Here is a 27,665-nt window from a genome sequence, read left to right as displayed (position 1 = left end):
AAAATTCGAGTGTCACAGGATAAATTACTGAAATTAAATATCCTCCTAAGAGATCACCTTTTGCATTTTTTTTCTGTTGATCCTGTCTGGAGAACCACAGAGTAGCCAGCAATGCCTTGAGGTGCTGCACACTGTGACCTCCATGCCAGGGGGAATGCTCCCTTTCTCTCTGCTTCACACAACACAAAATTTTGTTTTCTGGTTGATGTATGAGGAAATCCCTTCTCTTTGTCATCTCTCTCTAATTATACTTATACGAAACAAAAGCACCAAGTAGCAACTTATTTTATCTCCTCAAACTTCAAATATATATGTATATACATAAAATATGAAAGTAAAAACTGAACTGCACCACTTTTCCTGTCAAAAATGTTAATTACATAGCTTTAGCAAAGATCTGTCAACCCATTTATCAGTATAATTGGACAATCAAGGGCCTATCTTGAATGCTGTAATTGAAAATGATTCTCACTTAATCAGGCATGAAATACCACCACGAGCAAACAAAGATTACACTCTATAGAAGTCAATACTTAGAAACCTGGTACCTGTACTTGGATTATAGAAACCAATCTCAAAGGGAGAAGGAAAGTTACTTCCTCACAGGCCAAGAACTAAATAAATACGGGGAACCCACAAAAGGAGAGAGAACAAAAGGGAATGCCCTGCCAGAGGGTGGGGTGGGATGGGACTGGGGGGTGGGAGGGATACTGGGATCTTCGGTGGTGGAGAATGGGCACTGGTGGAGGGATGAGTTCTCGAGTATTGTATGACCGAAACACAAGTATGAAAATGTGTAAATCTGTAACTGTACCCTCACAGTGATTCACTAATAAAAAAATAAAAATTAAAAAATAAAAAATAATTTAAAAAATAAAAATAAATAAATACAGGGAACCCAGAGAGCAGAAACATCAGTACTCTGGGCCAGAGAGAGTACAGCAGGCAGGACACTTGCCTTGCATGCAGCTAATCCCGGGTCAATCCCCGGCATTCATACGGTGCCCAGAGCCCCACACGAGAGATCCCTGAGTACATACAGTCAGAAGTAAGTCATTATACAGTCAGAAGTAAGTGCTGAGCATAGTGAGATGTGGCAATATATATATATATAATATGTAATATAATAATATTATTGTAACACACACACAAACTACAAGTGAAACCTAGTGGAAAAAATATACATAAAAATTTGTCTCAAGGGGAACAAATAAAAAAATTTTAAAGTTTAAAATCTCCCCAACAAGGAGGTATTCAAGCACCACAATTAAAGGAAAGCAAACCTCGAGGAACAGTGCAAACTGGTATGCAATGCTTGATGAGCACCACTGCCATACATGGCGCAACCCCGGGTCACTACCAACAACCAAGGGAAGAAAGGGGTAAGGGAAGGGGCAGACTTCAAAATCCCTCAGGAGGGGCGGAGTAAAAGTACAGCAGGGATAATACTAGTACAGCTGTCTGCCTTGCACACAGCTCACAGCTGACCCACATTAGATCCCCAACATCCTGTAAGGACCCCCAAGCACCATCAGGAGTAATTCCTGAGTGCAGAGCCAGGAATGAACCCTACACATTGCTGGTGTGTCCCAAAAAGCAAAAGAAGCAGTAAAAAAACAAAGCCCTTAGGAAAACATCGACAGATATTAATCCTTTAATTAAGCTTAGAAGCTATTTAATAAAATATACTAAAGGAAGCCTGTATGACTAATAACTAATAAACATGTCTTTTGGCACTTATGTAATTAAAGAACAAATTAGTCAAAACTTGGGAGGAGCCTTTTTTTTGTTTTGCTATAGGGCTACAACCGGTGGTGCTCATGGCTTACTCCTGGCTGTACTCAGCGATCACTTCAGGGATGGAACCAGTACTGGCCATATGCAAGACAAGTGCTCCAACTCCTGTACTATCTCTCTGGCCCTCAGAGAAGAGTCCCTTTATTTTTGGTTTTGGAGCTACACTAAGCGTAGCTATTCCTGGCCCTGGGCCCAGGGATCACTCTTGGAGGTGCTCAGAGGACCGTATGTGGTGTCAGAAATGGAACACAGTTTCGGTTGCATGCAGGGCAAGTGCCTTATTATCTTTCTGGTCCAAGAAGAACCTTTTTTAAATGAATTCAGTGAACTGTAAACTTGCACCTTAGACCAGCATTTCTCAACTGAGAATCGTACGGCCCCTTTAAGACTCCCTGCAGGATACTCCAAGGGGGCCACAGTGAAAACGGGGAAAAATCGGCACAGCACAAGACTAGAGAGCCAACTAGAAGAAAAGGCCACAGGAATGAAGGGCACCAGGGTCAGAAAAAGGCTTACAAACACTGACTTAGACCCATGAGAATCAAAAGGATCTATCCCACCATGTACCAGAAAAAAACTGTAATAAACACCACTGAGATGTCGAAGAACAGGCAGGGGACAACTGTGGTCCCTGAGGGGGCAGGGGATACACAATTGAGTCCTACCACCACCCAGGCTTTCTACCAGGAAGCAATTTCCAGATCACAGCACAGGGATGAGGGATCCAGGCAGAGCCCAGCAATCCAGCTGAACTGACAAGATAATTACCAGAATTCAGGATGGCAAACAGGCTAGACCCTACAGGGCAGCTGCTCAGTGAAGAGTAAGATCATAGAGATTGACAAATTGGTGTGAAAATTTGTATCGAAATATAAAAGACCTAGATTAGCCAAAATTATTACAAGAAAGAATAAAATTAAATGACCCACACTACCTAATAATTTTCTATCTTCCTATAAAACTGCAGTAATCAGGACAAAATACACGGGTATAAGAATTGATACAATCAATGAAACAAAATAAAGACCACAAAGATCCTGACACATCTTGTCAGTTGATAAAGTTACCAAGGCAATACCAAGAGAAAAAGTGTCTTCTCAGTGAATAGCCTTGGGACAGAACAGCTGCATTTTAATACTGATCCTTCTCACTTCACACCATATACAAAAATTAAACCAAAAACAATTGACAGATCTAAATACAAAACTAAAAATCTAAATAACTTCTAAGAGGGGAAAATCATTACCTCAGGGTAAGCAAAGATTTCTTAGTACATAAAAACAAAAGAGCACCAACCATAAATTGCATTTTAAAATTCCAAGTTCCTATTCCTCAAAACCCAGAAATTTAAGAAAATGGAAAAGGAAGACAATTACCAGAATAGACTCTGAGAATATATTTGTAACCAGAATATATATTTTTTAAATCATGCAATCTGAAGACTATCCAATTTTTTTAAATGGGCAAAACATTGGAAAAGACACCTCATGAAAGAAGATACATGTGGTTTTAATAAACATAAGCTATTTTCAGTATCTTAAGATTTTACAGAAATGCAACTTATAGTCACAATGCAAGACCATATTTTACTCCCATTTGAGTGGCTAAAATTAAAAAGACAGAATACTTAACAGCAAAGATGTGGCATGTAACTCATATACAATGATAAGAATATAAATAAAATGGCATGGCTATCTAAAGCCTAGCTTCTTAAACTGTGGATCACAATCTATATGGGTTGCACAACTTAATGTAGAAGTCGCAAAAAAAAAAATGTTTTAAGGGGCTGGAGCAATAGCACAGCGGGTAGGGCATTTGCCTTGCACGCAGATGACCGGGGTTCAATTCCCAGCATCCCATATGGCCCCCCGAGCACCATCAGAAGTCATTCCTGAGTGCATGAGCCAGGAGTAACCCCTGTGCATCGCCGGGTGTGACCCAAAAAAGCAAAAAAACAAACAAAAAAAAATGTTTTAAAACACATTATTTGGGAGCCAGATAACACAGGGCTTCAAGTGCTTGTCTTCAGCAAAGATGACCCCAGTTCTATCTCCAGTATAGAATATGGTCCACAAGTACTTCTGGTGATCCCTGAGCACAGAGCCATGAGCATCACCAGGTGTGACTCAAACGCCAAAATATAAATGAAATTTAAAAAACTGAAATTAAATAAGCTTACAATACACTATCAGTCAATGTTCTATTTGTATGCCTATTTTATCTACTCAGGATCATGGGGAAATGTCTCAGGTGAAAAGGATTACCAAGTAGGAAAAAAGTTAAGACAACTTGATCTGGAAACAGTTTTCATAGTTTCCTGTATAGATAAGCATATACTTAACACAAGACTCCTCAGTTGTGCTCTCAGACATTTACTAAAATAGAGAGGGCAATCAAACAAAAGCTTGTGTCTGAACGGTAGTACTGGCTTTATTCAGTAAAAAGCCAAAAGTGGGATACAAACGTTGGATATGTTCACACAACAGAACACTACTCAGACATTTTAAAAAACTACTTTTCCACGCACAACATGGAAGCATCTAAAATATATATTTGCTGAGGTGAAGCAATAGTACAGCAGGTAGTGTGTCTGCCTTGCATGTTGCTGACCCAGGTTCAATCCCCAGCACCCCATATGGTCCCCAGAGTACTGCCAGGAGCAATCCCTAAGTGTAGAGCCATAAGTAAGCCCTAAGCAGTGCTGTGTGGCCCTAAAACTATAAATAAGCTGCATAAAATGTTTCTAGTGTGGCTTGTTTGCTATTGAAGTCAAGATGGAATAATCCTTACTATGTTTCTACCCCATAAGTGTAGGACATTCTGTATCTGTCCTTCTAACTCAGTACGATATTCTTCAGATCCATCAACGAAATTGCATGATTTTAACTTTTCCTATAGCCATGTGGTATTCCATGATGTATATGTACCACAGTTTCTGTGTCTAGTGATCTGTTCTTGGACACTTGGGCAGTTTACAGACTTTTGGCTATTGTGAATAGTGCTACAACCAACATAGGAGTGCAATCAACATAGGAGGCAACAGAAACTAAGAACTGGTCTTCAGTAGGGAGCTGACCAGAGAGTGGAACTGGCAGAGGGGACAAGAAGGGGGCGTGGAGGAAGGCGCCACTAATATGACACACTGGAATGATGATGAAAGGAAGCGGATAGTCTAGTGCAGGGTGTGGTGCTGGAATGTTTTATGCCTGAAACCCAAAAATTAAAGTAGTGCAAATCACTCTGCCTAATTTTTTTAAAATTTTAACGTTATAATCCTCACACAGTATAATTTGTCAATACCTGACAAAAATCTACACATGTAAAAATGTGTGTATCTTTTAATCCAGCAGTCCCACTTCCAGACACTCATCCCAGAGGGGCATTCCCAACAACGTAAAAATAAATATTCACAAGGCTACTCGCTGCAGCATTATTTTAATTGCAAAATATTGGAAACAAGTAAATAATAACACATACAAAACTGCTTTAACTATGGCATGTGTACACGATATAAACTACATTATATGTCACTGTCATCCCGTTGCTCATCGATTTGTTCGAGCGGGCACCAGTAACGTCTCTCATTGTGAGACTTGTTGTTACTGTTTCTGGCATATCCAATACACCACGGGTAGCTTGTCAGGCTCTGCCGTGTGGGCGGATACTCTCAGTAGCTTGTTGGGCTCTCCGAGAGGGACGGAGGAATCGAACCCAGGTCAGCCATGTGAAAGGTGAACACTCTACCGCTGTGCTATCGCTCCAGCCCAATAAACTACATATCATGTAAAAATAAAAACAACGTGCTGGGAGAGGGGAAGAACTATTGCCTAGTATAAACTGCTTCAGTCCAGGAAAATAGAAACATTCTGGAAATGGAATGGATGGGCAATGATGATTGCACAACAACGTCTATGTGCTCCATGCCATTGTGCCACTGGACAAGTGCCACAACACAGCCACTAAATTGTTTCAAGTACTAAAGTGGCAGATTTCAAGTTACTAAGTTTTACCGCAATCTAAAAAAATTAATTGGAAAGTTCCTTTTGGGATGAATTGGCATTATTTCCCTGAAATATTAGTAGCACTGTAGCACTGTTGTCCTGTGGTATGCCAAAAAAGTAAATAAATAAATGAGTATAGTTAACTTTTAGAAAAGCAAAAAATAAATAAATGAATGAAAATCAGAACACATACCTGCTTGTCAAAACAAAGAGAAAAAACAAGGTCAGAGAAACAGGACAGCAGGTAGGAAGCTGCCTTGTACATAGCTGACCCAGGTTCCACCCACAGCACCCCATGTGGTCCTCCAGGCCAGGACAGGGGGGATCCCTGAGCAGAGATCCAGGAGAAAGCCCTGCGCACTCTCAGGTGTGGCCCCATATCAAAAGAAATAAAACAGGGAGGACAAATCAGCTAACTTCGGCATCAGTAACCTATTAAAGAAAAAGTGGGGGGAAAGGAGGAAAAACAGGCTATTTTTCAGTGCTGGGGATTGCACAGGGGGGTTGCTAATCAACCGAAGTACTTCAGCCCTCTGAAACATTCGCACAATGGCCTAAGCATCCACCAGCTGTGGCACAAAAACTCCTAAATAAAAAAAAAAAAAAAAAAAGAAAGAAAAAAGAAAAACAGGGAGGAGGTAATGAAATGGAAGAGATATAGAGGAAATATGCATCTGTTTGGCAATTTTTGCTTCTTTGACAAACATTTGTAATTTATTTGAGAGCACAGTATTTATTTACTCACCCTAATCCTGGGTAGAACAGTTAGGAGAAAGTAAGAACTACATACAAATCCACCACTCATTTTAAGTAACTGTGTTTCTTATAGTGAGACAGGCTTCTGAAGTTAAAAGAGGTCACGTAGTTTATGCACTTTTTGTAGCATAAGAAGAGGCACAGAAATATGTAGTGATGGGACTGGAGGTAGGGCATTTGCTTTGCACACGGCCGATCTGGGTTCGATTCCCAGCATCCCATATGGTTCCTCAAGCACCACCAGGAGTAATTCCTGAGTGCTAAAGCCAGAAGTAACCCTGTGCAATGCCAGATATGACCCAAAAAGAGAGGGGAAAAAAACAAAAACGGAAATATGTAGTAAGGAGTATAGAGAAGTTAGATATAACGATATAAATTCATTAACTTCTACCTTCAAGATATCCATGTTATGAATGTGCATGTGTACAAGTATGTTTATGAATGTATGTATCTGTATTAACACATGAGTATTTTCAAAATCTGTCCACTGAGAGAACCCAGAACAATGACGAAGCCCTCCCCGAGAGATCTTGGTCTTCGATGGTATTTCCCATAAGGAAACGGAGCCATGATTAAGAGAGCTCCACTGTCCAAACCTAGGACAAACTGAGGGCAAAAATAATTAAATTGAGTAATGAATTGCGAACAATTTAAAAAATAAGAATTTATGAGCCATACAAATAGATAAGGATCTTGATTACAGAATAATAGCAGGAACTGACTGGCAAATGGGAAGAGAATGTTGGGATGAAAGAAAAAAAAAGAGACGGAAGAGGAGTAGGAAGAGGAGGAGAATGCAGGGGGAGGGGAAACAGAAGAAGGGGAAGAGAGGAAGGAAGGAAGGAAGGAAGGAAGGAAGGAAGGAAGGAAGGAAGGAAGGAAGGAAGGAAGGAAGGAAGGAAGGAAGGAAGGGAGGGAGGGAGGGAGGGAGGGAGGGAGGGAGGGAGGGAGGGAAACTAAATGCAGTATGTGGGTCTAGACTGTATTCTAAGAGGAAATAGGAAATGCTGTGAAAGAATCTATCAGGTAACCTGATTAAAGACAACCTTCTAGTATTGTGTTCATTTATGAAACTAATAACTGTACAATAACTATTCTTAAGAATCAGGGCAGAATTATCAGGGGAAAGTAGCATGCTTTATGCAACTAATGCCCTTTAAGTGTACGGGGTGGGCTCTATGCTCAGAGGTCCCTTTTGCGTGCTCAAGAGAGGCTCAAGTAGAACTAAGGGAACCATACGTGGGCCAGGGATCAAACTTGGGTATCCCATATGCAAATCATGAATTAGGCCTCTTAAGCTATCTATCAAATCCTGCAACGTATCATACTAAAACAGTTCAAAAAAAGCATGTATAGAGCTGAAAAGATAGTACAAGGTACTTGCCTTGCATGCAGTCAACCAAGGCTCAATCCCCAGCTCCGCCAAGAATGATTCCTAAGCTCAGATCCAGAAGGAAGCCCTGAGTACTATCAGGTGTGACTTCCCCACCCAGCCCGCAAAAATAGAAAGCATGTGTGTGCTTACACATGAAGAAAGAAAAAGATTAAGAGCATATACAAATGCAAATATTAAAACAAGTAGCTAAATAATAACCAGATGTTCTTTGTACTCTTATTTTCATAACTTTTGTGCATTGTAAATTATTTCCAAATAAGGTTTTTAAATTAAAAAGAAGCTAGATCTCTATGTTCAGAATGTAATTGGAATATATACCCCAGCTGAATTTTACAGAGAAGGCTGCCTAGAGGGGTTCGTGGATAAAGGAAAGCTTCGAATGTCAGAGAAAAAAATCTGTACTTTATTTCTGTAAGCTAGGGAATGACAGCGCAGAGCTCATTGCAGAATGGAAGTCTGAAGAGAAAATCTGAGGCTGGACTGCCATGGGGGCAGGGGGAGGGCTGGAAAAGAGAGGGGGGATACTGAGGACATTGGTGGTGGAGAATGTGCACTGGTGGAGGAGGGATGGTTGTTTGATCATTGTATGATTGAAACTCAAACATGAAATCTTGTAACTATCTCACGGTGATTCAATTTAAAAATAATAATTAAAAAAAAATCGAGGGGCTGGAGCAATACCACAGCGGGTAGGGTGTTTGCCTTGCACACAGTCGACCTGGGTTCGATTCCCAGCATCCCATATGGTCCCCTGAGCACCGCCAGGGGTAATTCCTGAGTGTAGAGCCAGGAGTAATCCCTGTGCATCGTCAGGTGTAACCCAAAAAGGCAAAAAATAAATAAAAATTAAAAAAAGAAAATAATAATAATAAAATAAAAAATTGAGGCTGGAGACAGTACTTAACATGGGTTAAGGCACATGTTGCCAAGCCTGTGACTGACCCTAGTTAGATTCCCAGCACCATATGGTCTCCTGAGCATCAGCGGGTAAGACCTGGAGGCCCCTAAGCACCTTCAGGATAGCCCAAGTAATCCCAACAATCTTGATTTCAGGGGCTGGATCGATAGCACATCGGGTAAGGCATTTGCCTTGCAGGCGGCCGACCCGGGTTCGATTCCCAGTGTCCCATATGGTCCCCTGAGCACTACCAGGAGTGGTTCCTGAGTCTAGAGCCAGGAGTAACCCCTGTGCATCGCCGGGTGTGACCCAAAAAGAAAAAAAAAAATCTTTATTTCAGATGGAACCACTGTTCTGGTTGGCCAAGAATCACTGGGAGGGGCATGCAGGCCTTCTGAGTACTACATGGGAGACATTATTCCAAAATAAATAAATTTCCTAGCAAGATTTTAACTAAGGAGAAGAAACAGATAAGTAATAAAGGGACATTTGGATAAATACATGCATGAAATTATGGGGTCTTAGCCCAGGAAACTAAGAATAGTAAACAAAAAGTAGAACAAATGCAGAAGACTTCAATGTATCAAAGGCAGGTAGGATTCAGAAATAATTGGAAGACTGGGGAGATAGTTAGCAGGTAGGGTGTTTGCCTTGCATGTGACTAACCCAGGTTTAATCCCTGGCACCTCATATGGTCCCCTAAGCTCTGCTAGGAGTGATCCCTGAGTGCAGAGGCAGGAGTAAGCCTTGGGAAGTGCCAGGTATGGTGCCCCCTCAGAAGATATTTATACATGAGCCTGGAAAGATAGTATTGGGGTTGAAGTCGCTTTGCTTGTGGCCAACCCTAGTTTAACCTCCAATATCACATGGCAGAGCCTGGCAAGTTACCCGTGACGTATTTGATATGCCAAAAACAGTAACAACGTGCTCTTCATGTTCCTGGAGCGAGCAAATGCCATCAGGCTACACTAGCACGAGACAGGGACAAATGAAGACATTACTGGTGCCCGCTCAAGCAAATCAATGAACAATGGAATGACAGCGACAGTCATCACATGGTCCCAAGTACTACCAGGAGCAACCGCCAAGCACAGGGCTGGTAGCAGCACCTGAGTACCACCAGGTATGGCCCAGAGACCTGAAAAAATAACTAAAATGAAATTAAATCATCATAAATAAAGGGAAAATGGGCAGGAGGGTTGTTATTCAACTGTATCTAGTTTCTCTCCTTCCCCCCACCAACAAATTGTTTATAGACACAACATGACCACATATTCATTCCAAGATCATTCACATACGTAATATTAAAAGAAAAACATGAGCTATAAAACCAGATTAAATCAAAAATCAAAAGAGGATAATTTTTTCAGAAGAGTAAAGTCAGAAAGGGACCAAGTCAAAATAAAATTGACTTACCTGGCTAAGGAGTCAAATGACATCCAAGTGGTGTATTTTTATTGGCCTCTGACTCCTCTGTTCAGCAAGTATTTTGATCCTGAAGACAAAAAAGAGGGAGGAGGGGTTGAAACTTATTGCCCTTAAGTATTATTAGTAACACACAAAAAATTTTCCCATCTTTTCCTTCCTTGGACATCGCAAACAAAAGATATCAAATGTAAGGACTCTTCCTACTAGGAAGATCTGATACTTAATTTGATACTTTATTTTGCCACATATTACTACTTCTGCTTTAAAAGTCAGGCCTGCAACACACAAAACATTATCACAGTCTGTAAACATTAATACTGCAAAGGGGAGGGGCGGGGTGTGGATGGTGAAGACGAGTAGCAAATCCTGAAAAGTGATCACACCAGATGAATAACCTGAATTTGGAGTATCCCCACCTGTTCAAAACCAAAACTACCAATAAGTCAAACAGAAGATTATTTGATGCCTGTTATAACTTAAGAATTTCCAGGCTAGGGGCCAGGAACAATAGGACAAAGATAAGACAGAAGTCAGGATGTTTGCCTTGCACATGGCTGACCCGGGTTCCATCTCTGGCTCTCTATATGGTTCCCCAAGTCTTGCCAGGAGCAATCCCCAAATGCAGGGTCAGGAGTATGTCCTGAGCACAGCTAGATGCAGCCCAAAAACTTAAAAAAAAAAAAAGTTCAGACTAGAAGAATAGCAATTGCCTGCAAGCCTGTGGCCCTGAATACGACTCCCCGGTGCCCCCCTATGCAAGTGCTATCCTGGCGGTTCTGCAGTCTGGGACCCCCAGCATCACAAGTGATTTCCATTCCTGACTACACTGCAGCCGGGTGTGTGTGAGTACCACAAAAGGGTGCAACCTCAGGCAAAGATCACAACTAAAAAGATGTTCAAGTGCCATGACCAAAAGTGTGACCCCTGGTGAGCAAGTCAGCAACCTCCAGGAAGTACCAAAACCATAACTTGTATGTCTCAGCGCAGGGAGCAACCTACAGCAAGTACTGCAACCTGACAAGCAACTCCAGCCGGCCCCTCTGCCGGAAGTGCATGCACCCTCCAATAACCACAGCAGAAACAACGGCAACAACAAAGGAAGAGCGAACAAACAGAAACACAGTTCAGGCACCAGACCGACCCCAGTTTGATGCCCAGCGTCACCAAGTGTAAGTCCTGAAGGCCCCCAAGCCCTGCTATGTGTGGCCTTAGTGACCTCGACTACCACCAAGGATTGTCCTGGTAGCCACAAGCACCAAGGGGCCTGAACACCGCAGTATCCTCAGGCCGTGGCACTGAAAGTTAAAGCCCAGGGCCAAGAATCACAGGGAGCAGCCCCTGAGACCCCTGACCCCACATGAGCAGTCTCCCACATACCCCACCCAAAGAAAACAAAGTTCAGGTCTTAAAAAAATTAGACGGGGGGCTGGAGCAATACACAGCCAGGAGAGCATTTGCCTTGCACGCAGCTGATCCAGATTCAATCCCCAGCATCCCACCCACTTGGTCCCCTGAGCATCGCCTGTAGTAAATCCTCAGTGCAGAACCAGGGGTAACCCCTGAGCATCACCACGTGACAAAGCAAAAAAATCAGAAAAATAAAAATAAATAAAATTAGAAGGAACTGGAGAGAGTGCAGGGGTTAACGGAGTGCTTTCTGTGCACGCGGCCAATGCAGGTTCTACTCCACAGCACCACACAGTTCCCTAAGCACAACCGGGAGCCGTGTCTAAGCACCACTAGGTAGGACCCCAAAACCCAAAATGTTTTTTGGTTTTTTTTTGTTTTGTTTTTGCTTTTTGGGTCACACCGACAATACACAGGGGTTCCTCCTGGCTCTGCACTCAGAAATTACTCCTGGCGCTGCTCGGGGGACTATATGGGATACTGGGAATCGAACCCGGGTCAGCTGCGTGCCAGGCAAACGACCTACCCACTGTACTATCCCTCCAGGCCCCGAAAAAGTTTTTTGAGGTGGAATATGGGCACTGGTGAAGGGATGGTGTTTGAATACGGTATAAATGAGACATAAACCTGAGAACTCTGTAACTTTCCACATGGTGATAAAATTAAAAAAAAAATAAAATAAATGAAAAAAAAAAAAATGAGAATGCCAGAGAGCAAAAAAAAAAAAAAAAAAAAAAAAAAAAAAAAAAAAAAGTTTTTTGAAACTTTTTTCCCCCAACCACACTGAAATTTAAAAATATGAGAGAAAATACAGTCTTCATTTTTGTTTTTGTGTGGTGCTGGGGGTTGAACCCAGGACCACACAACTTCTTACTACAGCAAGAAGAGCACTCGCCTTGTATGCAGCCCACCTGGGTTCTATCCCCAGCACCCCAGATGGTCCCATGAGCCCCATCAGGAATGATTCCTGAGCACAGAGCCAGAAGTAAACCCTGAAGAGAGCGGAATGTGGCACCAAAACAAATAAGCAAAAGAGTATCCTATCAGGGAATGCTGACCCTACCAATTAGTATTCTGTATTTCCGATGTCCACAGAAACACCCCGGAGAGAAGTCTCCTCCCCACCCTGCCCCAGGAAGTGTTTGTTCAGTTAGATGACAGAAGGCCCCAGTCACAGATCTATAGTTAAAGATCAATCGCTGACTTGTCTATCAGGAATCTGAAAGGAATAAAATGTCCAAAATCATATATACCAGAATCCCATAAAGAACTGTTCATAAATATAAAAACGTATCTGGAGCCAAGACAGTAATTCTGTGCAAAGGCAACAACAATAACAGATTTCAAGGAACCATGATTTTTTTTGCCTGTAATAAAAACAAGTTTATTCCTACCCTCATTTCATGATTTAAAATCCAGTCAGTCATGCAAAGAAAAATCAAATCACATCGATAAGAAAACTGATGTTTCTTTTAAAATACTAGATATCTGAGAGGGAGGAAAGACATTAAGTTTTCTACTAGAATTAACAAAAAAAAAAATGACTGATGAGGTTCTTCTTATCAAAACCTGCATCATTAGAAGCTAATGGGGGTTGGGGACAATCAAATTGTGTTTTGTTAATAACTAGTCTGAGATGTGCCTCAAGGTCAGAACAAAGAATTAAACTGGGGATGGGGGAGCAGACAAAAAGGGGGATGCTTGGAAACACCAACTGGACAAAAAGGAGGCCGCTGAATATCATGAGCGTGCTTTCCTTCTGCTATTGTCATGGAAGGGGAAAGAACTCCACTATTAATCATTGTTCTCTGCGCTGCTGCAGGCCCTGTTGCCAGGGACTCCCTCCCTCCACCGCCTGCAAGGCTGCACACGGGGAGCCACCATCCTTGGGAAAAGCCAGCTGTTGCCCACTGGTCTTCAAAGCACCACACAAGTTTTTGCTGCAAATAAACTTTAGGTCACTTACAGATTTAAAATTTGTGTGATTTAAATTTAGCATTCTTCTGCAGTTGGTTATCCACCAATAAATGTATCCTTTGCCAAAAATGAAACAACAGATTTCTCTGGAAACAGTCAACTACAATCAAAAGGCAAAAATGCACTTACAATCATGAAAATGTTTAAATCTTTGAGATTTAAATTTAAAATTTTTTAATCATGAAAATTATATATAAAAAAGTGTGACTTTGGGGCTGTTGTGATAGCACAAAGGGTAGGGCATTTGCCTTGCACGTGGTCAACCCAGGTTCAATTCCTAGTATCCCACATGGTCCCCTGAACACCACCAGGAGTAATTCCTGAGTGCAAAACCAGGAGTAACCCCTGAGCATTGCCGGGTGTGACCCAAAAAGAAAAAAAAAAGTGTGACTTTTTAAAAAGATGGTACTTACTTAACTTAGGAATAAGTTATTTTACTACTTATTTCTCAGTACATTACTATGTGCTCAAGTAAATAAGAAAAATGCATTTGGTACCCAAAAGAAATTATTAGTACACATGTGACAAACTCTTGAATATAATATTTTTGATGGGGAGGTCAGGGATACATGAATAGAACTTCAAATCAAAGCTTATTATGTCAAGCATATTATGAACAGGGTTTAAGAAAACTGACTGTATTACCACTTATTCCTATGATACCCTAGAAAGGACAAAATTGATCTAAATTACTTATTCCCACATAGTTATTAACAAACCATAGTTAACTGTTTAGTGCTATCTAGAGTCAACATGAAAACTGAATTGACACAGTATAAACAGAAGCCTAGGTTTTGGATCCAGCTTTTTTAAGGAGCCTTGTTTGAGAGAGATACTGAATTCAACTAAATGTCTGCTGTGATCTATTAGATGCCAGACACTACACTGGCACTTATATTTATAAGCAAAGCATGGTTCCTGCACTTGATTAGCAAAAATAAAAGTATAAAGGGGCCAGAGCAACAGCACAGAGGGTGGGGCGCTTGCATGCAGCCGACCTGGATTCTATCCCCAGCACTCCATACAATACCCCGAGTCTGCAGGAGTGATTCCTGAGTACGGAGTGATCTCTCGGTACAGAGCCACGAGTTAGTTCTGAGCACCACTAGATGTGACCCAAAAACAAACAAACAGCAGGGAAAGGGTAGGTATATTTAGTGAAATCAAAAACTGTATTCATTATTTGCTGGGCATCAATTCTCTGCACTGCACCCAGCCTGTACAGATACAAGAACAGATGTTGGAGGCAAAAAAGTACAAAGCCAGTGTAAAAAGAAACTGCCCTGCTTTATCCATAGGACTGCTGTTGGTACTAGAGCATATTTAAATACAAATAAAAGAAAAAAATTCTCCTGGGTAGGTGGGAGATTATCAAAGGGGGAAAAAATCCTATGTACAGTTATTTTCTGCAACTATTTTTCATAGTTATTACAACCAAAATGTCATGAGTTTCCTTATAATAAAATATAGGCGTAAAGAAGAAAACTTTTTTTTTTGGAGTTGGAGTTGGGGGTAGGGGGGACAGTCGCATCCCAGTGCTCAGTGGTTACTCCTGACTTTGCATTCAGGAATCACTCCTAGCAGTGCTCGGGAGACCATATGGGATGCCAGAGACAGAACCCAGGTTGCATGCAAGGCAAACACCCTCCCCGCTATACTATCACTCCAGCCCAAGAAAAAAACTGTGGTGAAGAGATAGAGATAGTACTCTGGGTAAGATGCTTGTCCTGTACGTGCACCAACCCCGGGTCAAGCTCCAGTACCACATATGGTCTCCCAGCAGTGATCCCTGAGTGCAGAGCCAGTGTGGTCTGAAACCCAAAAATTGGTACTAAGTTTTTTAAAAGAAAAAATTCATATAATTCAGCCATTTGTGTTAACCAATTACAAGACATGGAAGAGAGACATTAAGGAGGTGCACAGAAGTAGCTGAAAATGAAAGCTATTTTTAACATATCCAGGAAATTACGCCGAACTTTTTGCTTACACAATGCTATCTACTGAAGAACAATGGCGGTAAACATAACTTCTGTACTTTTTAAAATTACCTGAGATTAAAGAGAGAACTTTGAAAAAAAAAAAAAAAACACAGTCGGCAAAGCAGTTTATTAACAGTATGCAAGGACATGGTTGCTAAAACAGGTAAGTAAGCAAGTCGCTTGCTGGCGCTTGTTCTGCCTCCCTCTCCCCCACTCTTGGAAATACTGCATGCGGTGCTGCACGATCACACAAAATAAACACAGGAAAGGGGATGGGAGCGCTGGGTGGGGAAATGAGCAAAGCTCTGGGCTCTACCAGTGGAAGGGCTGGCTCAGTGGAAGGCGTTCCACAAGAATTGCTACAGGGTCAAAAGTTTACAGTGGTTTCAATTTCACCTTTTAGCAGCCAATCACGACACAGAGACTGCAGGCTGACCCCTCCGGCTGCAAACGAACATTAACTCTTAGGGAACCAGGACTGTATTTATTCCTTACCTTCTAAGGCTTTCCTTTTCCTTCCTTTTCTCCCACTGGTTTTGCTTGCTATTGTTTGTTTGTTTGGGGGGGGGGCCGCTTGGGGAGGGGCCTCAGAGAGATCAAAGAAAATTTTTAATTCAAGGCCACAATTTTATTTAAGAGTATATTAAATATTTTTGAGGGGAGAAACGATCAAATAATTTTTATCTTTCTCCTTGAAACCAGAATTTCTGCATCATGTAGTGTCTTAAAAAAATGTATCAGTCATTAATGCTAGTATTAAGACAAGGAGGGAACTTAGGCAGGTTAAAAAGACAGATTTATCTCCACAAGGGAGCAATTCCAAGAACAATTTACAGTATGATGAAAGATGATGTTGGTTGTGTTTCCAGTAAATGCTGTAAAAATCACTTGGACAGTGAAGACGCTTATTTAAAGTATTTATCTATGCCCCAGTATTTTATAGCATAGATTCTCTATCTCCTCTCCTGATCATTAACATGCAGTATGCCTGCTCTTTTCATTTAATTGTCCATCTTCCAAAATCCAGGTAATGCTTCTAAGATCTCAACTTTCTTTTCCTATGTTCCCTCTAAAAACACTTCTGAACCCAGGAGTGATCCTCTAACCGGCAAACTCAAGATCAAATAACTGCTCCCTAATTCATCTTTATGCAAATTTCCTACAAGTGCAGAAAACATCAGTAACTAATTCAACGAGTACTATTTTCACACTTTGACTCTCTTGTTTTAAAATTAGATTACTTTAAAGCATTACATGACAAAAGGGAAGTAGTTCTTCTATTAAATGCTCAAACAGAATGATCAGAAAAATTCTAAATATGCAGATATGTGAATTATTAGTAATGCCAGTATCACTAAGACATTAAAGTTATATTTTAGCATCTTGCTCACTTAAATTTAAACATATTTAGAAGCCCCTGGAGCAACTACCACTGTCTAAGAAAATGATTTTATGTAGGATCTTCATTTTCTTATCCAAATCAGCAAAGACACCAGTCATTTGTGAAAACACTAAAGGCTGCCACACCAACATAAAAGAATGTCTTACTAATTTATAACTGCCAAAGATCCTCAAAGTAAATGTACAATGTATAAAGTTTCCACAGCAATTTAATGAGTTAAGCTGGTTAAAAAAAAAAGCTTAATATGATACAGCTTTCTACTTAAGCATTAAAACAAGTAATTTTCTAGTGCCAACTACTAAACCTTCACGAGTAAGGTTTATGTGCATTTGTCAATATACACATAATTTTTACTTTTAAAATTTAGGGTGTTTTTTTAAACAGCTTTAAAATAGCTTTTTAAATATACTAAGTTAGAGGAATCTTTTTTTTTTAAACAAGATGGCCTCATTTTGAAAGAAAATGGATGCGATAAAATTTTACATCAAGTCAGCATGTTAGCAAGAAGCTTTTTTGTGTGTTCTGAATTTGATTAATACAAGCCAAGGTCACTTCCTGAAAGATGCCTACCATTGCAGCTGCAGGCAAAGTGAGCTCCATGGAAAGGCTGGGGGAAGGGACTGGATGATGGCATTTATTAACAGAGACAGGCTTCCATCTCCATGCACGGCTATATAATGACGGAAGGAAAGGCAAGACTCCAGAAATCCTGGCAAAAATTATTTCCACCCAATATTTTAAAACAAAAATAATTAATTCAGTGTATGTAATGTGTTATGGTGTTTGTGTCAAAATTATATCAAAGATTTCCTCACTTGACAATGTTAAAATATGTTACCTAATACTACAAAAACCATTCACTACTAGAAACTGAAGTAAATACGGCATTCAATACAACACAATGTGTATTTGCTATGCAAAATGCCCGCAATGGAAGGTACAGGCTCTTGGAAAAAACAGAGATTCAAATAAAAATCAAGGGTGACCTAAAAATCATGAAGGTAGAAACACAGAATACAAAAACAAAATATTTGATAAAATTTTACCTAGAATACAACTTAAATTTCATTTCATCAACATTAATGAACATTATAATATCTGTGCTCAAAAAGTAAGCCACCAAAATATACATCATCCACTAAAACAAACTCTCCTTGAATAGTTAATAGCAAGAATTTACGGAGCTAGGAAACCATACCATGTCTGTCTCTGTACACTTCAACGGAATAAAACTTGGAACAGGTATGGGAACAGTGATAGAGCCCTAAAGGCTGAGGCTAAGTACAGGCAGAGCAGGCTAAGCGTGTTGATTTCTAGCATACAACAGAGGCAGGGAATAGCCTCTGAGCACCACTGGGTGTGACCCCTCCAAAACAAATGTAGAGTCAGAAAATCTTTGTTCCTTGTAAATTTATGTAACCTTCAATAAATGATTTTTATTCATTCTTTTTCACACATACCAAAGGGAAGTAATTGTATTTAGCTATGATTTTTCAGAAATTTCTGTATTCTGAATGGCTGTATAATAAAATTCTGACCTTCTGTGATTATCTGCATGCACAAAAGGCATTGTTTTCCACATAAATTTGGAATATAATTTTGTCGGTACCATATCATTTCCCTCCCTTTTATTCTGATAGAAGTTTGAGGAGAAACTAGGAGGGGAATAAAACTGAACAGATGCTAGCTGCTCCAGTTCAAGTATACTGACACTCCTTGAGTTTCAAATCATTTTACCTTTAACGGGCAAAGAGACTCCTGCATACAAATTCTGTATATGTTATTCTAATTATGTAAGATTTTTAAATATATAATTTAAAGGGAGTTAGTCAGAGGCTAGAAAATAGCAGAGGGGACAGGGTGTTTACCTTGCACATAGCTGACCTGGATTTGATCCCCTGCATCCCAAAGGGTTCCCCGAGGCCCACCAGAAGTGATCCCTGAGCAGACAGCCAGGAGTAACCCCTGAGCACCACAGGATATGCCCCCAAAACAAACAAAAAAACAATAAAAATCTGCCAAATAAAAAATATTTTAAGAACTCACTAAATTCAGGATATCTGGACATGGCAAAGAAGTCACTGAGAACAGTTCAACAGAACCACATGGCCTTTGAGTAAGAACAAGCCCTAAAAACGGGAAAAGGTCAAACTACGTTCATACTCCTTTTCTTTTTCACACTCCTCCCCAAGACACTTTGTGGGGCCTATGGTAGGACAAACTTTTCCTCAAGTTCTCCTCGCCTCTATATTCTTTTATCCAATCACTTGATTTATTCCAAAAATGCTCTGAACAAAAGCCTAGGCGATGCAGGATCTTCTAACTATAATCCAAGACAAGGGGAGGCTACCATTCCCTCCCATCCCCGACTAAATCATTCTTCTCCCTGGAGTTTATCCCCAAGTTCTCAATGCAGTCCTCATTTGGCAAGTGAAACTGTGTCCTGCTCCAATACAGCTTTTGTATTATCCAAAAATAGAATAGATCTGAAAAGAAATATTGACTATAATGCACACAAAAATGTTGACCAGCATGTTTCCTTGCTGTGCCAGAGCGGTTCACAGATAGAAGTTTGAAAATCACTCTACTACTCATAGAATAAGTGTTTTTAAAAGACTTGAGCCAGGAAAGATCTCCTGAGTGCAGAGCCAGGAATAAGCCCACAGCACCACCAGCCTACCTGCGCCCCCCCCAAAAAAAAAGCTGGGGTGGGATGCCCGGAACAGCTGGTAGTACAGTGGATAAAGAGATTAACCTGCACTCGCTGACTCGGGTTTGAAACTAGCGTCGCATATGGTCCCCCAAGTCCAGAGTGGTCCCTATTTAAAAATTATAGTGAACAATTTTTTTCTATGACATCAAACTGGGTAGATAAGCTATAAAATAATTGGAAAATTCTGTTTTAAAATACACAAACTACTGAAGTCCAGTGAGATGGAACACATACTCTGCATGTAGGAGCCCTGGGTTCTACTCTTAGCCCAGTGTATGGTCCCCTGAGCACTACCAAGAGTGATCTCTGAGCACCATGCCAAGACACCAAATACACACACACACACACACACACACACACACACACACACACACACACACACACATAAACTGAGGCCAGGAAACAGCCCAAAGATCAAGGACAGTTGCCTTGCATATGCAACAATCTCCAAGTTAGGTCCTGGAAGGCCCCTGAGTAGTGACACACTGCTGGAGTGTCAGTTCAATTGGTCAAATACACTAACAGTGAACCCTGCACTCCTGAGTACTACTTGGGAACGAACACACACACACACACACACACACACACACACACACACACACACACACACACACACACTCTCTGTCTCTCTGTCTCTCTCTCTCTCTCTCTCTCTCTCTCTCTCTCTCTCTCTCGTATTACCACTTGGGAATAATGCAACTATGCCACATGTTACTGTTTTTTTAAAAGCTCATTAGGCTATAAACTTTAACCATACTTTTTGTTGTTGCTGTTGATTTGGGGCCACACCCAGAGATGCTCAGGTGTTACTCCTGCCTCTGCACTCAAGAATCCTCAGCAGTGCTCTGGTGACCATATGGGATGCTGCAGATCAACCCCAGGCTGGCTGCATGCAAGGCAAATGCCCTACCTGCTGTACTATCTCTGTGGCCCCATCAACCAAACCTATCAAGTGAAAAGCTAATATACTGTCATTCCTAGCACATTAAGAATTAATGCATATCATCTTTCCATTTCACAAATAATTATTAAGTTATACCATATTGTACTGTACTGGGGTTCAGGTACTATGGAATCAGAGATAATCAAGGTCACAGATCCTCAGAAGTCCTAAAATTCAGAGAGCCTTGTCCTGGGTGAGAAAGGAAGGTACTCAGAGGAATTAAAAACAAACAAACAAAAGAACTGAGCTGTAGCCAAAGTACAGCAGGTAGGGTGTTTGCTTTCAGGAGGTCAGCCAGGATTCAATCCCTGGCATTCCATTTGCTCCCCTGAGACACTGCCAAGAGTGATTCCTGAGCACAGAGCCTGGAGTAACCTTCCTTGAGCATCACCAGATGTGACCAAAATCCCCCCCCACACACACACACAAAAAAAAAATAAGCATATGTCTAAATCCTAAAAACAAACAAGGGCCTTTGTTAAAATCACAGGATTATATTTTATTAGTTATTAATAATATATATAATGCATTACAAGAAAGTAAGACATTCCATAAAGGAATAAATGGTACGATATGGAAAAGAAAAGGGCAGGTGTAAGAAAGAAGTAATTTCAGGTCAGAGAAGGGTTCTCTGAGGATTCAGCACTTAATCTGAGATGCATGGAACCAGCCGTGCAAGAAGTGTCTCATGCAAATTTTACACTATATGATAGCACTCAACACAGCAAAATTAACTAATTATTAGAATAATCTGTTTTAATACCATTAAGTCTAACTGGCTCAACCTTCCAATCTGAGACATAAATTGCCTGAAGAAATGGAAACAATGTACTGATCTGTCTAAAGGGTAATATACTTCACTTGAAAACTTAAGTATGGTTCTTTTACTGGCTTTAATAAATTAAAACCAATACCTGTGGCCAGAGAGTGCTCACAGACCTGGCATGTGAAGGCCCCAGGAAGAGTCCCAGTCCCCTAAGCACCACCAAGGGGCATCCTCCAGCCCAGCATGGGGCTGGAAGAGCACCCCCAGCACCACTGGCATAACCTGAAAACAAAAAGAAAAAGAAGAACACACCATGGCTTTCTAAGAAGCACCAGTAGTGAGGCAGCCAACGGAATATTACTAAAAGCAATGCTTATTCAACAGACTTGGAGGATTATACAGACTTGAATTTCAGCTCTGCTAACCATCATTTCCCCCTCTGTGAACTTTTCTTAGCCCTAAGATCTCCTATGGCAATTGCAAGACTTCATGACTGAGCTCCTACTGTCATCAACACTGTCAGGAAAAGTCAAGTCTCTGGATGCAGAAACAGCCCCATTTACTATTAAGACGGTCTCCCAGGACCTTGTACTTGATGAGTTCATTTGTTCTTATTTAAAGCCAACTTGTTAGAATTGTGCATATCTAGTTTCCAAACTAACAACAAATTAGAAGGGAGATTAGAAGCAATAAAATACTGACTACAGCAACAAAGCACAGCTTTGTTGACACTATAGACACTTTGGCTGACACTACAGAAAATTGAAGAAAATGCAAAGCAAAAATTAAAACCTTAAAAGTACAGTGGACTGGACCACTGCTTCCCAAAGTGGGCAATACCCCTATGTACAATACAAAATACATAAATCTAAAAAGATTGAAACTATGCTCAGCTATCTCTCCAGTACCAGATTTCTGATATTTTATAAATAACAAAGTTAAACATCAATCAAATAAATCTGGTTCAATTTGAACACCAGAACAATAATGGTAAAATGATTATAAACTTGATGCTAGATCAATAGTAAGGGGCTTGCCTAGAACACAGCTGACCCGGGTTCGATTCCCAGGACCCAATTATTGGTTCCCTGAGCCCCTCCAGGAGCGACCTCTGTGCACAGAGCCAGGAATAAACCCTAAGCACAGCCAGATGTACTAGCCCCCTCAAAAAAAAAAAAAAAGTATATCTTGAGCTAGAGAGACAGCTCAAAGAATTGAATGAGGGGCTGGAGTGATAGCACAGCGGGTAGGGCATTTGCCTTGTACTCGGCCAACCCGAGTTCAATTCCCAGCATCCCATATGGGGTCCCCCAGCACCGCCAGGAGAAATTCCTGAGCACATGAGCCAGGAGTAACTAACCCCTGTGCAATGCTGGGTGTGACCCAAAAAGAAAAAAAAATAGAATTGAGTGAATGTTTTGCACGTGGGAGCTGGGGGGAGTAAAGGGGGCAAAAAGGGATGAGGCAGAGCAGGTTCAATCCTCAGTGCCACAGGGTCTCCAGTACCACCAGACACAGAGGCAGTGTAGCCCCCATGCTAACAGGTATGGCCCAATGTCAAAAATAAAATGTGTGAGTGTGTGTTTGTATGTGTGACCTGACAACAAAGAAAGTAGCAGATTTCACACTAAACCAAGTAGTCTAAGTTAACATCACCAAAAGTAGGACTAATCAGAACTGTGCCTCCTGAGAAGGAGACTAGGAACACCTCACGAAGAAGACCCTATGAGTCCTCGTACAGATTATGGCAATGACAGTTGTAACATATTATTAACTTAGCAGGAAGTATTCTCTTCCACGAGAAGGACTCCAAAAGCTGTGACTTACCCACTCTGATGAACCACAGCCTCATGTACACTAAAATACTCCATTAATATCTGGGTAAGTGGCGAATCTTAACGTCAGAAAGTCCCCCGAGCACTTCCAGAGTTGCCCTGCTAGCATTCACTTTAGAACAACAATTCTCAAGGCCATCTTAAGAACCCTAGGTGTAAAAAGGTTAGAAAACACTTCACGATAATAACATTGCCCCTTCTAAAATTTACCCAGATGCCTCATTTAGGGCAGAGTGATAGCACAGCGGGTAGGGCGTTTTTGCCTTGCACTTGGTCGACCCGGGTTCAATTCCTCCGTCGCTCTTGGAAAGCCTCGCAAGCTACTGAGAGTATCCTGCCCACACGGCAGAACCTGGCAAGCTACCCGTGGCATATTCCATATGCCAAAAACAGTAACAAGAAGTCTCACAATGGAGATGTTACTGATGCCCGTTCGAGCAAATCAATGAACAATGGGATGACAGTGCTACATAATGCAAGAGTGCCTCATTTACCTCTATCTTTCAGCTCACTCTCCTGATCTGAATCTGAACTACACACTCATCTAGTACTGCTACGAGGGATGTGTTCAGGGAGAGACTAGAAAAAGGAGGAGAGGATTACAGACCCTAATTTACATATGTCATCTAAGGTCCTCCTCCAGAATTTACTTGCATATGGTCAGAGGATATCATATTATGAGCACTGTTTAGGAACACCCCACCCCCCACAAAAAGGCTTGTAAGAAATTTCCAAATGGGGTACAGAGAGATAGTACAGCAGATAAAGATTTTCCTTGCATGCTGCCGGCCTGGGTTCAATCCCCTACGATCACACAGATGAGGACAAGTGTGATCTGACTGGTCATCTCAAAATCACCCCACAATCTCACTTGCAACCAGACTGGCTATTCCAGTAAGATAATCTCATAGGGTATAACCAACCACACAGCAGAAAGAGTTAAGGGGCAAAAACACATAACATTTATAAGCCCAGATCAATTAAAGGACCTTTTTTCTCCAGTGCTTAGGACATTGCTCCGCCATCTTCTTGCCTGTCTTGTCCATTGCAACTTGAATTGTTACACAGAAGAGTTGTGAAACAGGTAACTGTGGTGTTGGTGTGCTAATCTCACACAGTGTCCTCAAGGACCCAACGCAGATCAGTATCTACTGTAACAATGCTACTGACATCCCTAATTTGCTTATCAGCTGGTAATTATATCTATTCTTTACTCTCTTGAAGGCAGAGTCTACTGCTTTAAGTCATAGTATGTAACACACAAAGGTACATAAAGTTCTGTTGATTAAATAAGAGAAAAACTGTTAACAGGTAAATATGTACAACATGCACAAAAACACTAGGAAAGAGAATTGCTGCATAGAGAGAGGTCAAAAAATATCCAGAAGTTGATAGCACAGCGGGTAGGGCGTTTGCCTTGCACGTGGCCGACCCGGGTTCGAATCCCAGCATCCCATATGGTCCCCTGAGCACCGCCAGGGGTAATTCCTGAGTGCAGAGCCAGGAGTAACCCCTGTGTATCGCCAGGTGTGACCCAAAAAGCCAAAAATATATATATATCTAGAAGTTGCTTTCCAATAAAAATAGATATTACTTAAATCTCTAACAACTGAGATCTGCTGAAGATATTCTACTACACTAATACATAATAGATTATCTTTTGGTTACAAGCACAAAAGGTAATAAACTGACATAACTGCAAAGTAGAAGAGCAAAATCAAATCTGCCAGAAAATAATTTCAGGTATTAACAGAATCCTTGGTCTCACAAGATTAAAACAATAACAGATGCCAATACAACTACTATCACTGTATCACTGTCATCCCATTGCTCATCAATTTGCTCGAGTGGGCAACAGTAATGTCTCCATGTTGAGATTTGTTGTTACTGTCTTTGGCATATCGAATACGCCACAGGTAGCCTGCCAGGTTCTGCCGTGGGGGTGGGATACTCTCGGTAGCTTGCCGGGCTCTCCATAAGGAATGGAGGAATCAAACCCAGTCAGCGCGTGTAAGGCAAATGCCCTACCCGCTGTGCTATCACTCCAGCCTTAGCTTTCTAAAATGCCGAGCGCACACATATACACACTTATACTTAGTATCATTCTATGAAATTTCAATTGTCTTCATTTCTGTTCAGGAATGTTTGGAATTCTGCCAGTGGAGAAAATCTTGCTCCTCTGTGTTCTGCAGTATGTACAAAAATTAGTTTGTCCAGAAAAAAAAAATTATGCATAACATGGTAGAAAAATGTCATAAAATGAGAAATTTAAAGTAGAAGATGAGAAAGCAGTGTAACAAAAATTACAAAATAAACTACTTCAAATAGTTGAATACTTTAATCAGGAAGCAAAACCATACTTCGATAGGTTGTTGAAGAATTAAATTAATTACATAAAGCACTTAAAATATTTAGATTGCAATACATGTATTGAGTGCTCAATTAATGGTAACTATTGATACTACTGTTTTATCAAAAAAAAATTTTTTTTTTAAATAAGACTATGAGCTGAACCTAAAATCCCCATTTTAAGAGTGTGACCAGGGAGTCTGGCCCCCAGAAGCAGATCAGCCAGTGTCATTTCAAGTACATAAATTGTATGGGGGCTAATTACATATGTTTGAACAGTAAGTATAACTTTTTTTTTTTTCCTTTTTGGGTTGCACCTGGCGATGCACAGGGATTACTCCTGACTGTGCACTCAGGAACCACCCCTGACAGTGTTCAGGGGACCATATGGGATACTGGGATTCAAAACCGGGTCAGCCGCATGCAAGGCAAACGCCCTACCCACTGTGCTATCACTCCAGCCCCAGTAAGTATAATGTTTCATCTTTTTCTTAATTGTTAGCACGCTTATAAATTCAAAGGTGAAACGTAATTTTACTTCCCCAAGTTGGATACTGACTTGACTGTGTTCTCATAACTACCACTTTACTGCATCCTTTCCAAAAGCAATAATGCACAACTTAGGTTATTTTTATTTAAATTTTTTAATTAAAAACTCATACCATGGATTTTGTTTCACAAAACACCTGTTTGCCACCTTGTTCAAATATAAACTTCCTTTATGCTCGTGAAATATATTTCCTTTGTTTTATGATTTGAAAAAAGAAAAGGACTGGGGAGGTAGTTTGGGGGCTGGGAGAGGGTGTTAAGTCACTGGACTTGCAAATAGCCAAACTAGGTCCAATCAGGGGCTGGAGCACAGTGGAAAGGGTGATCGCCTTTCACAAGGCCAACCCGTGTTCGATTCCTCAGCCCCTCTCAGAGAGCCCAGCAAGCTACCGAGAGTATCGCGCCCGCACGGCAGAGCCTGGCAACCTACCTGTGGCGTATTCGATATGCCAAAAACAGTAACAGTAAGTCTCACACTGAGAGACATTACTGGTGCCCGCTTGAACAAATTGATGAGCAAGGGACGACAGTGACAGTGACAGTGACAGGTCCAATCAGGAGTGGTCCCTGAGGTAGAGGTAGGAGTAAGCCCTGAGCACTACCACCCATTGTGGTTAAAAAAATAAAAATAAAGTCACCAAAGGGGCTGGAGTGATAGTACAGCGGGTAGGGCATTTGCCTTATACGCAGCCAACCTGGGTTCGATTCCCAGCATCTCATATGGTTCCCTGAGTACCACCAGGTGTAATTCCTGAGTGCAGAGCCAGGAGTGACCCCTGTGCATCGCCAGGTGTGACCCAAAAAGCCAAAAATAAATAAACAAAATAAAGCCACCAGAAAAAATGAAAAAAAAAAAAAGGAAGGGAAAGAAGAGGAGGGAAAAGGACTATAAGAAGAAGGAGGAGGAGGAAGAGGAAGACAGGGAAAGGAAGAAGAAAAAAGCAAAAGCCCAGGTAGCAAAAGTCACATTCTTATAGGGGCTGGAACAATAGCACAGCGGGTAGGGCGTTTGCCTTACACACGGGCGATCCGGGTTCGATTCCCAGCATCCCATATGGTCCCCTGAGCACCGCCAGGGGTGATTCCTGAGTTCAGAGCCAGGAGTAACCCCTGTGCATCGCCAGGTGTGACCCAAAAATCAAAAAAAGAAAAAAAAGTCACATTCTTATACAAAGGGAAAAGACAGTGTGAAGATTCACAGAAAAAAGAACTATCTACAAGCCCAGGAATGAGGTCTCAGAATAAAATTAACCTGCAGAAATCATGTCTCAGACTTTTGGGCTCCAGAACTAATAGAAAGTAAGTTTCTGCTATTTGCACTAGCCACCTTGCCCGTGACACTTTGTTCTGGGAGCCCTAAGCGTACCTACACATTAATATAGCCCGTCCTAAAACTTGGTTGGGTTTATAGATCGGTAATGTGTTTGTAGTTATCACCATTGGTTTCTCAAACTAATATATTACTTAAT

At 41.1% G+C, this 27,665-nt stretch overlaps 1 protein-coding gene across 5 annotated transcripts in view; it reads right to left on the bottom strand.

The window, feature by feature from the left end:
* NCOA3 (nuclear receptor coactivator 3) overlaps nucleotides 1–27,665 on the bottom strand; it is a 122,695-nt gene that overhangs the window by 53,124 nt on the left and 41,906 nt on the right. For all 5 annotated transcript variants that reach the window (XM_055137514.1, XM_055137512.1, XM_055137516.1 and 2 more), the window contains one exon: nucleotides 10,265–10,343. The gene's annotated coding sequence lies outside the window, so the exon portion shown is untranslated. The remainder of the gene's footprint in view (nucleotides 1–10,264; nucleotides 10,344–27,665) is intronic.

Source organism: Sorex araneus, chromosome 5, assembly GCF_027595985.1.
Source record: "Sorex araneus isolate mSorAra2 chromosome 5, mSorAra2.pri, whole genome shotgun sequence".
NCBI lineage: Eukaryota > Metazoa > Chordata > Mammalia > Eulipotyphla > Soricidae > Sorex > Sorex araneus.
This window is presented reverse-complemented; position numbering and strand designations above follow the sequence as displayed.